The sequence below is a fragment of the Plecotus auritus genome (assembly GCF_963455305.1).
Source record: "Plecotus auritus genome assembly, chromosome: X".
Lineage (NCBI taxonomy): Eukaryota > Metazoa > Chordata > Mammalia > Chiroptera > Vespertilionidae > Plecotus > Plecotus auritus.
In genome coordinates this window covers 63,407,838-63,420,623 of record NC_137784.1, presented here as the reverse complement: position 1 = coordinate 63,420,623, position 12,786 = coordinate 63,407,838, and positions in this window count along the sequence as shown.

Genomic DNA, 12,786 nt, shown 5'->3' with positions numbered 1-12,786 from the left:
TGGCCGCCCCATGTAGTCAAAGATGGCCACCACACAAAATGACCAGCAGGGGAGGGCAGTTGGAAGGGACCAGGCCTGCAAGGGAGGGCAGTTGGGGGGACCCAGGCCTGCAGGGGAGGGCAGTTGGAGGGGACCCAGGCCTGCAGGGGAGGGCAGTTGGGGGGGACCAGGCCTGAAGGGGAGGGCAGTTGTGGGGGACCAGGCCTACAGGGGAGGGCAGTTCAGGGCAACCAGGCTGGCAAGGGAGTGCAATTAGGGGTGACCAGGCTAGCAGGGGAGGGCAGTTGGGGACGACCAGGCCTGCAGGGGAGGACAGTTCAGGGTGACCAGGCTGGCAGGGGAGGGCAGTTAGGGGTGACCAGGCCTGCAGGGGAGGGCAGTTAGGGGCAATCAGGCCAGCAGGGGAGCAGTTAGGTGTCGATCAGGCTAGCAGGGGAGTGGTTAGGTGGTGATCAGGCTGGCAGACAGAAGCAATTAATGGCAATCAGGCAGGCAGGCGAGCGGTTGGGAGCCAGCAGTCCTGGATTGTGAGAGGGCAGTCAGACATCCCTCAAGGGGTCCCAGATTAGAGATGGTGCAGGCTGGGCTGAGGGACACACACACCCCCGTGCACAAATTTCGTGCACCAGGCCTCTAGTTGTATATAATGCTGCAATGAATATAAGGATGCACATTTTTTGGCACATATATTTTGAATTATTGTTTTTATTTCCTTTGAATAAATAACCAGAATGGAATTTCTGGGTTGTATGGTAGATTTATTTTTAGTTTTTTGAGGAATCTCCATACTGTTTTCCATAATGGCTGCACCGATGTGCAGTCCAACAGTGCACAAAGGTTTTTCTCTACATTCTTGTCAACACATGATATTTATTAGCATTTTATAATAGCCATTCTGATTATTTTGAGGTGGTATCTTATTCTGGATTTTATTTTTGCAATTCCCTGATGATTAGTGATGTTGAGCACCTCTTCGTATAACTGTTGGCCATCTGTATGTCTTCATTGGAGTAATGTTTCCTCATGTCCTCTGCTCATTTTTAAGAGATCATTTTTTTTTATTGAATTGTATGAGTGCCTCATATATTTTGGATATCAACCCCTTATCACATATAACATTTGCAAATATATTATCCCATTCAGTAAGTTACCTTGATGGTTTCCTTTGCTCTGTAAAAGCTTTTTAGTTTGATGAAGTCCCATTTGTTTATGTTTTTGTGTCCCTTGCTTGAGGACTAAAATTAGTGGATGATCACATTGTAAGATAGAAAAATGTCAAATCATTATACTGTACACATGAAACTAACATAACTAATATAATATTGTATACCATCTTTATGTAAATAAATACTCAAAAAGATACTACTCAAACTGATGTCATATAATTTACTACCTGTGTTTTTTTTCAGGTCTTACATTTAAGTCTTTAATTCATTCTTAGGTTATTTTTGTATATGATGTAGGAGAGTGTTCCATATTCATTTGTTGAATGTATATGTCCAGATTTTCCAACACCATTTGTTGAAGAGGCCATTATATATTCTTGCCTCCTTTGTCATAGGTTAATTGACCATGTAAGTGGATATTCAATTTGGTAAAATGCTTTTTCTGAAATTATTGAGATAATCATATGTTTTTTATCTTTGGCTTGCTGATGTGATGAATCACATTGATTATTTTGCAAACGTTGAACCACACTTGCATTTCGGGTATAATTCCTACTTGATCATGGTGTATAATTTAATGTACTATTGAATTTGGTTTGCTAGTATTTGGTTGAGGATTTTTGCATCTATGTTCATCAGGAATATTGGTCTATGATTCTCATTTTTTTGTAGTGTACTTGTCTGGTTTCAGTATCATGGTAATGATGGCCTTGCAGAATAAGTTTGGCAACATTTCTTCGTCTTCGATTTTTGGAAGAGTTAGAGAAAAATCTAATTATTGTTTAAATGTTTGGTAGAATTCACCTATGAAGCCATCTTGGATTTTATTTTTGGGGGGAATTTTTTTTTATTACTGCTCATAAGAGAAAATCTTCAGAAACTGCAGTTCAACAAACATTTCTTTGTAATAATACAAAAAGTAATCTATATTAAAAACTTTATAAATTCCACTTTATGAAAATTTAACACATCTGCTCTTAAAAAGATACTTTTAAGAAAATAAAAAGAGAAGCCACAGACAGGGAGATAATATTTGAAAACAAATATCTGATAAATAACTTGTATTCAGAATATATAAGGGAATCTCAACACTTGAAAATAAGAAAATAATTTAATTAAAAAATTGAGAGATACTTAAGTAAAGAAGATATATGGATGGCAAATAAGCACATGAAAAAATATTCAATATCATTTCCTACTAGGAAAATGCAAACTAAGATCACAATAGGATACTACATTTGCATCTACTGAAATGGCTGATATAAAAATAATAATCTTCCATTTTCAATTACAAGTGATGATACAGGAAAACTGAAACTCATTCAGGGAAAAAAAAGCAACATGGTGCAGCTAGTTTGAAAAACAATTTTGCAGTATTTTATGTTAAAGATAATCTTACCATATGACTCAATAGCCCCACTTCTAGATATTTACTTTATAAAAATGAAAATTAACATGTACACAAAAAACTTGTATGTAAATATTTTAGTTGTTTTATTCATAATTATCCATAATAGAAAACAACTCAAATGCTCTTCAATCTTATAGCTGAATGAAGCAACTGTGTTATATCCATAGAATGAAATACCACTAAAACTAAACTACTGATACACTCAGCAATATGGATATATCTCAAATGCATTAAGGTAAGCAGAAGAAGCTATTCAAATGGCTACATACTTATGGTAGAACTCCATTTATATGATACTACAGGCCCGGTGCATGGATTCGTGCACCAGTGGGGTCCCTTGTCCTGGCCTGTGGGGATTGGGCTGAAACTGGCTCTCTGACATCCCCCAAGGGGTCCCAGATTGCAACAGGGCACAGGCCAGGCCAAGGGACCCCACTGGTGCACGAATCCATGCACCAGGCTTCTAGTATGCATATAAGATCTTTGGTTAATCTCTTCCCGCCCTCCCCCCTCCCCCCTTCCCTCTGAGATTCATCAGTCTGTTCCATGTTTCCATGCCTGTGGTTTCTGCTCCTGTGTTGAGCATCTGCCCCCTGGTGGTCAGTGCGCATCATAACTACAAGCTGGTCAGAAGTTTGCTTAGGCTTTTATATATAGACTAGAGGACTGATGCATGAAATGTGTACAAGAGTAGGCCCTCCTTCCCCCGAGCTGCCGGCACTGGCTTCCCTCTGGCACCCAGGATCCAGGCTTCACTCTGGCTACTGGCAGGTACCCAGGCCCGGGCTTTCCTCACAGCCCTGGCTTCATCCAGAAGGTCATATGGAAGGATGTTCAGTCTAATTAGCATATTATGCTTTTATTATTATAGATAGATTCTTTTACATAGTTTAGTTAACAGTCAACAACCTGATAACAATGAGGGAATTTGTGGTCTTTGCCCTATGGTGGTAATGGTTCTATGATTCCATGCATTTGTATACAATCATAAAATTGTTCACTAAAAAGGATAATTTTTTTTCTATGTTAATTTTAAACAAAACAGCTCTCAGCAGTTAAGTGTTTTTGTTGTTGTTTTGTTTTTTTGAGATGAGTCCTAGAATATGCATTAAGAAAAAATAATTTATATTCTGTGACTATAGCTTAAGTCCAAAACACCTAAAGAGTTATCTAGATAACTCCATATTAACATAAAGGAATTTAGGTAGGGAGAAGTAGAGAGTTGAGAAGTACATTGATTTTCAGACACATAAAACATATGTGTGTGATTGTGTGCTGTGATTATATAATTGATTTAATTGTTTCATGCTTTTTTATAGCATTCTTTTTTGAGAATGTTCCCAAGTTATTTACAAATCTGATGTGAAAGTCTGCCTATACATGAACTGCTTAGGCAAAAGGAAGGTATAAATACTTTTCATTGAGTTTTTAGTACTTAGCATAGGACTTGACACATGTATATTTCCTTATTGAATCAATAATGAATAAGTTATATTACTAAAAGTTTCAAATTGGCTACTAAGGTCCTGAGATGCAGTGGATAGATCTTGTCCCTGATGGCATATGATAAACACCAGCTTTGTATGTAATATGGATATTCCAAGGTTCAACCAAATATCCCTTAACCAGGGAGAAAAAATTAACAAATAAATTAGTATTTACTTTTAGGTTTGTTCTTCTATTATTGACTCAAAGCATCTGATTGCTAAAAAAGTGATCTGTTTTATGACATTGTCCCATTATTTCTGCTTTTTAATAACAGGTAGCAGACTTGAATTTTAAAAAAATATGGACTTCCTTTTGTATAACTCCTAGTAGACATCTCTACCTTAGGAGAAAATATTACATACAATGAGGCTTTATAAGTGATAGGTTGTTGGCTCCAGCTAATCTATACTAATAAAAGAGAAACATGCAAATTGACCATCCTTCCACTATGCCCACCAGCCAATCAGGAGTGAGTATGCAAATTAGCAGGACAAAGATGGCAGAGGCCATGTAGCCAGCTGGAGCATGTGGGCAGCAGGCAGCATGCCGAGCTCTGGGTCGGGGTGGGATGCCCTCCCGCCTGCTTGGGGTCTGGGGACGCTGACCGTGTTGCCTGGGCGAACAGTCCTGGGCCGAGATGCCTAGGGCTCTGAGTTGGGCATAGTAATCCACAGGGCATTGAATGAGGCATGGGGGGAGGCGGAGCCACCTTGGGAATCCCGATCCCAGGGGCAGCTGTGGGGAAAGAGGGTTGGGCGGAGACGGAGCCTTCCCAGGGATGGTGATCTGCGGGGTGGTGAAAGAGGCCTGGACACCCACCTGCCCTCTGTACACCAGGGGAAACACAGTGGGAGTCTTTGGGACCTGCCCACTTTGAGCCTGTGGCCAGCATGCCCCCGCACTGATGCCAAGCGTCTGGGTCCATGGACACCACTGGAGTGTCATCCTGTCAGCCTGGAGGCGGCTGGAGTTGGCAGTCTTCTTGGTTTGTGCAGCCCCCTGACTGAAAGCAGAAACCAAGAGCGAGGGGGAGCACCAGCAATTCTGGGAATTGTAGTTCTGGTGGCTGACCCTAGACCTCAAGTGGAAGCCCAGAATGCGGGGAGCACCAGGAAAGCTGGGAATCGTAGTTCTGGTGGCTGCCTGTAGACCACAAGTGGAATTGAGGGATATCTTAGACACTAGAGCAAAGTGAGCCTGGAGCAAGTTACTGTTGCGGTGAGGGATGGAGGGAAAGCAAAGGTGACACACATAACTAAAGTCACAGAGTTGAGGAAAAATTAAAGGGAAGATATCCTGCAACTTCTAGCAAATCTCCACCAATGGAGCAAACAAACCAACAAACAAAAAACACCTCTATTATTCTGTCAGCACCAAACCAAACTGGGTTAGAGTCTTAGACAATTTGCTCATATGATTGCAAACATAGACAGAAACTCCCAGATTGGAGAGGGCTCCCCTGAGGGCTCCCAGATTGGAGAGGGCGCAGGTTGGGCTAAGGGATCACCCCCTACCCCCCCATGCACAAATCTTCGTGCACCAGGCCCCTAGTAAATATATATTATTCACATTCAATCTATTATGATACTATCCTGCCTTTTTGAAAATTTTTCTAATTTGCAAAAACTTTTGGAAACACATAATACCAAACAGCACCCAATTTTGGGCACTGGATTTAATAGGTATCCAGATAGAGTCTTCAAATGAATACATCCATTGCTGAATTAATTTTTTTTCCAAGTGAGAGCTGTACAATCTAAATTAAAACCAGCTGATTCCACCCCAAAGCTGTTATAACAATATGATATTTAAGTTGTCTTTCAGTAGTGGATATGTGTTTGCACTGACCCAGTCATACCTGCACCATTTACACAAATCTCTATGCAAAATGGCCCACCAGGCTTGAGTTTCCTTCAGCATTCAATAAATCTCACAAGAGTTCACTAATAACATGCCCTTGTCAACTGAAATAGCAATCATAAATGTAAGAAAAGGTAACACATTCAACTAACTTTCTACCCAGAAATACTCTGGTTCCGGTATATTTTAAAAATAATGCTTAGTTTTTAAATGTGCATTGTAACAGTGAAAAACATATAAACAGATTGAAATATCCATGTTAGAGTTTTTTACTTTCTGTGGAAAGGAAAATTCTCATGGTATATTTTTTTGTCTCTTTCTAAACATAAAGAACTTATTTCTCTCCCTCAAACTTGTATTTAGAAAAGCAAATTATTCCAGTGACTTTGAGAACATAATTTATCTTCAAATTAGTCACAAGTGCTTGACTCTGAACAGTTCTGTCCACCAGTGTTTTGGAGTGATTATTGTACAAATGTATAATTAGCTATGAAATGTTTATAGAAAGAAAGAAATGGGTTTCTGCTTTCTGTGTATTTTAGGGACAAAATGAACCAGCTCAACTTCAAGCCCCAAAAGTTTTCTTTTTCATGTTCACTTTGGACCTTGTCTATTTGGCTCATTCAGGGCATCCCCAAGAGTATATGTTATCAATTGGATTTTATTTGCAGCTTAGGAACAAGGTTGACCTGCTTACCTTTCAATACCAAAGTAAAATGTCATTTGTTGACTCACACACAAACATATAGGTCAGAGACATAGATATTTTTCTAACTAAAATTCATTTTTTCAGTATAGCCCAGGGGTGGGCAAACTTTTTGACTCGAGGGACACAATGGGTTCTTAAACTGGACCGGAGGGCCGGAACAAAAGCATGGATGGAGTGTTTGTGTGAACTAATATAAATTCAAAGTAAAGGAGCGGAGGGGAGAGCAAGAGAACCCTCTGCTCTTTCAGCTCTGCGGGCCGGATAGAACAGCCGAACGGGCCAGATCCGGCCCGTGGGCCATAGTTTGCCCACGGCTGGTATAGCCCCAAGTTTCAAGAAATCAATTTTTAAATAAATAATGAAATGTCTGTTATTGTTTTTTTACAGAATAAAAGGTCAGGGCTACAGTTATTCAGAGAAAATAAATAAATAAATAAATAAATAAATAAATAAATAAATAAATAAATAAATAAGTAAGTAAGTAAGTAAATAAATAAATAAGTAAATAAGAAACATCCTTTGGGAAATAGAAACCGGTTAAAAAAAGTAGACTGTTTGTTTCCACATAATAATCACAGAAATCTTTGTCCCTGACATTCCTGCTTAAAAATAAGTTTTTATTGCTATTCTAGAATAGTTTCTCACAGTTTAAAGATCTGTTGATTTTATATTGATTACTATAAACCAATTAATAGCAATGGTAAAATTAATTCTAAAAACTGACCTGCCATTTTAATACAAGCATACCTCATTTACTGAACTTCATTCTATTGTGCTGTACAAATGTTGCATGTTACACAACTTGAAGATTTGGGGCAACTCTACATCAAGCAAGACTTTTTCCAACAGTACTTGCTCCTTTTGTTTCTCTGTGTTACATTTAGGTTAATTCTCACAATATTTCACACTTTTTCATTATTATTTAATTTGTTATGGTGATTGGGTTCATAATCTTCTAGGTTACTATTGTAATTGTTTTGGGGCACCACAAACTGCACACATATAAGATGGCAAACTTAATTGATAACTGTTCTGTGTGGTCTGACAGCTTCTTCTGTCTCCCACTTTTCAGGTATCCCAATTCCCTAGACACAATAATATTAAAATTAGGCTAATTAATAACACTCTAATAAGCTCTCTAAGTGTTCAAGTAAAACGAAGAGTTCCACATCTCTCACTTTGAACCAAAAACTAGAAATTATTAAGTTTAGTGTAGAAGGCATGCTAAAAGCCAAGATAGGCCAAAAGCTAGGCCTTTTGAGCCAAGCAGTTAGCATAAGATATATGGAAAGTGGCCATCGCCATACACATAAAAGAGCAAAGTGAAGCAACAAGTTGTTTAGAAGATCTGGTTAAGTTAATTAATGAAGGTGGCTATACTAAATAACAGAATTTTAATGCAGATGAAACAGCCTTATATTGGAAGACGATATCATTTAGAACTTTCATAGTTAGAAAAGAGAAGTCAATATCTGGCTTCAAAGCTGCAAAGGACAGAAGGACTCTGTTGTATGGATCCTGGTGCAGCTGGTGACATTAAGTTGAAGCCAATGCTCACTTACCATTTTGAAAAAATTTAGGGCCCTTAAGAATTATGCAAAATATATTATGTCTATGCTCTTTCAATATAACAATAAAGCCTAGGTGAGAGCACTTTTCTTTACAGCATGGTTTACTGAATATTTTAAGCCCACTTTTGAGACCTACTGCTTAGAAAAAAATATATCCCTTTCAAAAGATTACTGGTTGTTAACAACTAGAGGCCCGGTGCACAAAATTCGTGCATGGGGGTGTGTGTCCCTCAGCCCAGCCTGCACCCTCTCCAATATGGGACCTCTCGAGGGATGTCTGACTTCCCATTTAGGCCCAATCTTACCAGTAGGATTGGGCCTAAATGGGCAGTTGGACATCCCTCTCACAATCCAGGACTGCTGGCTCTCAACTGCTCACCTGCCTGCCTTCCTGATTGCCCCTAACCACTCCCCTGCCAGCCTGATTGATGCCTAACTGTTCCCCTGACAGCCTGATTGCCCCTAACTGCCCTCCACTGCTGGCCTGGTCACCCTTAACTGCCCTCCCCTGCAGGCTTGGTTCCCCCCAACTGCCCTTCTCTGCAGGCCTTGTCACCCCAACTTTCCTCCTTTGCCGGGCTGGTCACCCCTAACTGCCCTTCCCTGAAGGCTTGATCATCCCCAACTGTCCTCCCTTGCAGGCCTGGTCCCTCCCAACTGCCCTCCCCTGCTGGCCATCTTGTGGTGGCCATCTTGTGTGAAAGTGGGGGCTGCCATCTTTGACCACTTGTGTGCAGCCATCTTGTGTGTTGGAGTGATGGTCAATTTGCATATTAGTCTTTTATTAGATAGGATGAACATGATTACTCAACAACAATGATGGAGATGTACAGCAAAAGTAATGGTGTTTTCATGCCTGCTAACACTCCATACTTTCTGCAGCTCTGAATCAAGGAGTAATTTTGACTTTCAAGTCTTATTATTTAAGAAATACATTACATAAAGTTATAGCTGCCATAGATAGTGATTCCTCTGATGGATCTGGGCAACGTAAACTAACCCCCCCTTGGAAAGGATTCCCCATTATAGATGTAATTAAGAACATTTGTGATTCATGAGAAGAGGTCAAAATAGCAACATTAATAGAAGTTTGGAAGGAGTTCATTCCAATGCTCATAGATGACTTTGAGGGGCTTAAAACTTCAGTAGAGGAAGTAAATGTGGAAATAGCAAGAGAATTAGAATTAGAAGTAGAGCCTGAAGATGTTACTGAATTGCTGCAATCTCATGATAAAACTGTAATGGGTGATGAATTGCTTCTTATGCATAAGCAAAGAAAGTGGTTTCTTTAGATTGAATCCACTTCTATCTAGATATGCTATGCTAGATATGAAGATCATTGAAATGGCAACTGCATATTTAGAATATTGTACTAACTCAGTTGATAAAGCAGTGGCAAATTTTGAGAGGATTGATTTCAATTTTGAAAGAAGTTCTGTTTGCAAAATTTTATCAAATGGCAGTACATGCTATACAGAAATTGTTTTTGAAAGAGCCAATTAAGTGCTATTCGGGTGGATCAGTTGATTGGAGAATTATCCCATGCACCAAAAGGTTACAGGTTCAATCCCAAGTAGGTGTGTGTGCAGTAGGAAACCAATCAATGTATCTCTCTCTTTCTTTCTCTCTCTCACTCTCTCCTTTGCTCTCTTTCTAAAATAAATTTTTAATTAAAAAATATCTTCAGGTGATGATTTAAAAAAGAAAGTCAATCAGTGTGTCAAACTTCATTCTTGACTTATCTTAGAAATTACCACAGACAACACAAACTTTAGCAACCACCATGCTTATCAGTCAGCAGCCATCAACACTGAGGTAAGACACTCCATCACCAGAAGGTTTATAACTAGCAGAAAGCTCATATGGTGGTTAGCAAATTTTAGCAATAAAGTGTTTTAATTAAAGTATGTACATTTTTTAAAAAATAGGAAAACGACCTAAATAGACACATCACCAAAGAGGACATTCAGATGGACAAGAGACATATGAAAAAATGCTCAAAGTCACTGATCATCAGAGATATGTAAAGTAAAATAACAATAAGATATCACCTCACATCTGTCAGAATGGGTACCATCAACAAATCAGCAAATTACAAGTGGTTGCAAGGATGTGGAGAAAAGGGAACCCTAGCACATTGCTGGTGGGAATGCGGACTGGTACAACCATTATGTAAAACAGTATGAAGTTTCCTCAGAAAATTAAATATGGAACTGCCATTTGACCCAGTGATCCCACTTCTAGGAATATAACAGGGGTCCTCAAACCTTTTAAACAGGGAGCCAGTTCACTGTCCCTCAGACCGTTGGAGGGCCAGACTATAGTTTTAAAAAAAAACTATGAACAAATTCCTATGCACACTGTCCGCCCGGGACGAGTCGGCTGCTAAGCAGGACAGGCAGCGGCACCCGGCGGGCCAGATAATGTCCTCGGCAGGCTGCATGTGGCCCGCAGGCCGTAGTTTGAGGACGCCTATCCTAAGAAATCAGAAACACTAATCAGAAAGAATTTATGCACTCCTATGTTCATAACAGCACAATTTACAATAGTTAAGATCTGGAAACAGCCCAAGTATCCATCAGTAGATGAGTGGATAAAAAAGCTGTGGTACATTTATACCATGGAATACTATACAGTAGTAAAAAAAAAGAATCTCTTACCCTTTGAGACAGCATGGAGGGACCTGGAGAGTATCATGCTAAGTGAAATAAGTCAGTAGGAGAAAGAAGTATAACATGATTGTACTCATATATGGAATCTAAGTAACAAAATAAACTGATGAATGGAGTAGATCCAGAGATATGGAAGCATGTAACAGAGTGCAGAATCTCAGAGGAAAGGCAAGGGAAAGTGGGTGGGTGGGAGGTAATCAACCAATGACCTTTGTATGCATATATGCATAACCCATGGACACAGACAAAAGGGTGCTGAAGGCCTGGAGCACGAGTGGGGGTGGGTTGGAGGGGGTCAATAGAGGAAAAATTAAGTGTTCATATGTTCATATTGTTGAAAGTAATACTTTCAACAATAAAGAATTATTTAAAAATATATCACACAACATGACAGAAAATAACAAAGTATGTACATTTTTTAGACGTAATGTTATTGCATACTTACTACACTACAGTATAATATAAACATAACTTTTATATGCAATGGGAATTTTAAAAAAATGTGTGACTCAATCCATTGTGATATTCACTTTATTGCAGTGAATATCTCTGAGGTTTGTGTATTTAGAAAAGCAGACTTAAATGCAAAGTGCACATTATATTAGCAGGTGGCATATTTAGTCTTTATTAACTACTAGAGGCCCGATGAATGAAATTTGTGCAAGAGTAGGCCTTCCTTCCCAGAGCTGCTGGCACAGGCTTCCCTCTGGCACCTGGGACCCAGGCTTCCCTCTGGCCGCTGGCAGGCACTCTGGACCCGGGCTTCCCTCGCAGTCTCGGCTTCCTTTGGAAGGTTGTCCAGAAGGACGTCCAATTCTAATTAGCATATTATACTTTTATTACTATAGACTAGAGGTAAGATGCATGAAGATTAGTGCAAGAATGGGCCTTCCTTCCCCTGGCTGCCGGCACCGCCTTTGCTGTGGCTGGAGCCGCCTTTCCTGGAGCTACCTTTCTGCCTTCCCATGCTGCCCAGAGGCCTGGAGTGCCTGGGGCGGTGTGGAATGCCTGCATCGATGCAAGCATCCTGCCCACGGCCGCTTGGTGCCTGTGTATGCAAATTAACCTTCGATCTTTGTTGGGTTAATTTGCATACTCACTCCTGATTGGCTGGTGGGCGTTTTGAAGGTACAGTTGATTTGCATCTTTCTCTTTTATTAGTGTAGATGGTACCTGGCTACAGCTCAAATTTTAAAATATATATACTTATTTTGCTAGTTAGTTTATTTGTGTTTTATAATAAACTAGAGGTCGGATGCATGAAATTCATGCACGGGGGGGGGGAGGGGTGTCCCGCAGCCCAGCCTGCACCCTCTCCAATATGGGACCACTCTCACAGTCCAGGACTGCTGGCTCCCAACTGCTTGCCTGCCTGCCTTCCTGATTGCCCCTAACTGCTTCTGCCTGACAGCCTGATCACCCCCTCACCACTCCCCTGCCAGCCTGATTGATGCCTAACTGCTCCCCTGCCAGCCTGTTTGCCCCTAACTGCCCTCCCCTGCAGGCCTGGTCACCCCTAACTGCCCTCCCCTGCAGGCCTGGGTCCCCCCAAACTGCCCTCCCTTGCAGGCCTGGTCCCTCCCAACTGCCCTCCCCTGCTGGCCTGATCACCCACAACTGCCCTCCCTTGTAGGCCTGGTCCCTCTCAACTGCCCTCCCCTGCTGGCCATCTTGTGGTGGCCAAATTGTGTCCACATGGGGGCAGGATCTTTGACCACATAGGGGCAGCCATCTTGTGTGTTGGAGTTATGGTCAATTTGTACATTACTCTTTTATTAGATAGGATAGAGGCCTGGTGCACGGGTGGAGGCTGGCTGGTTTGCCCTGAAGGGTGTCCCTGATCAGGGTAGGGGTTCCCTTGGGGCGGGGGGGTGGCCTGGGCAAGGGGCCTGTGGTCGTTTGCAGGCTG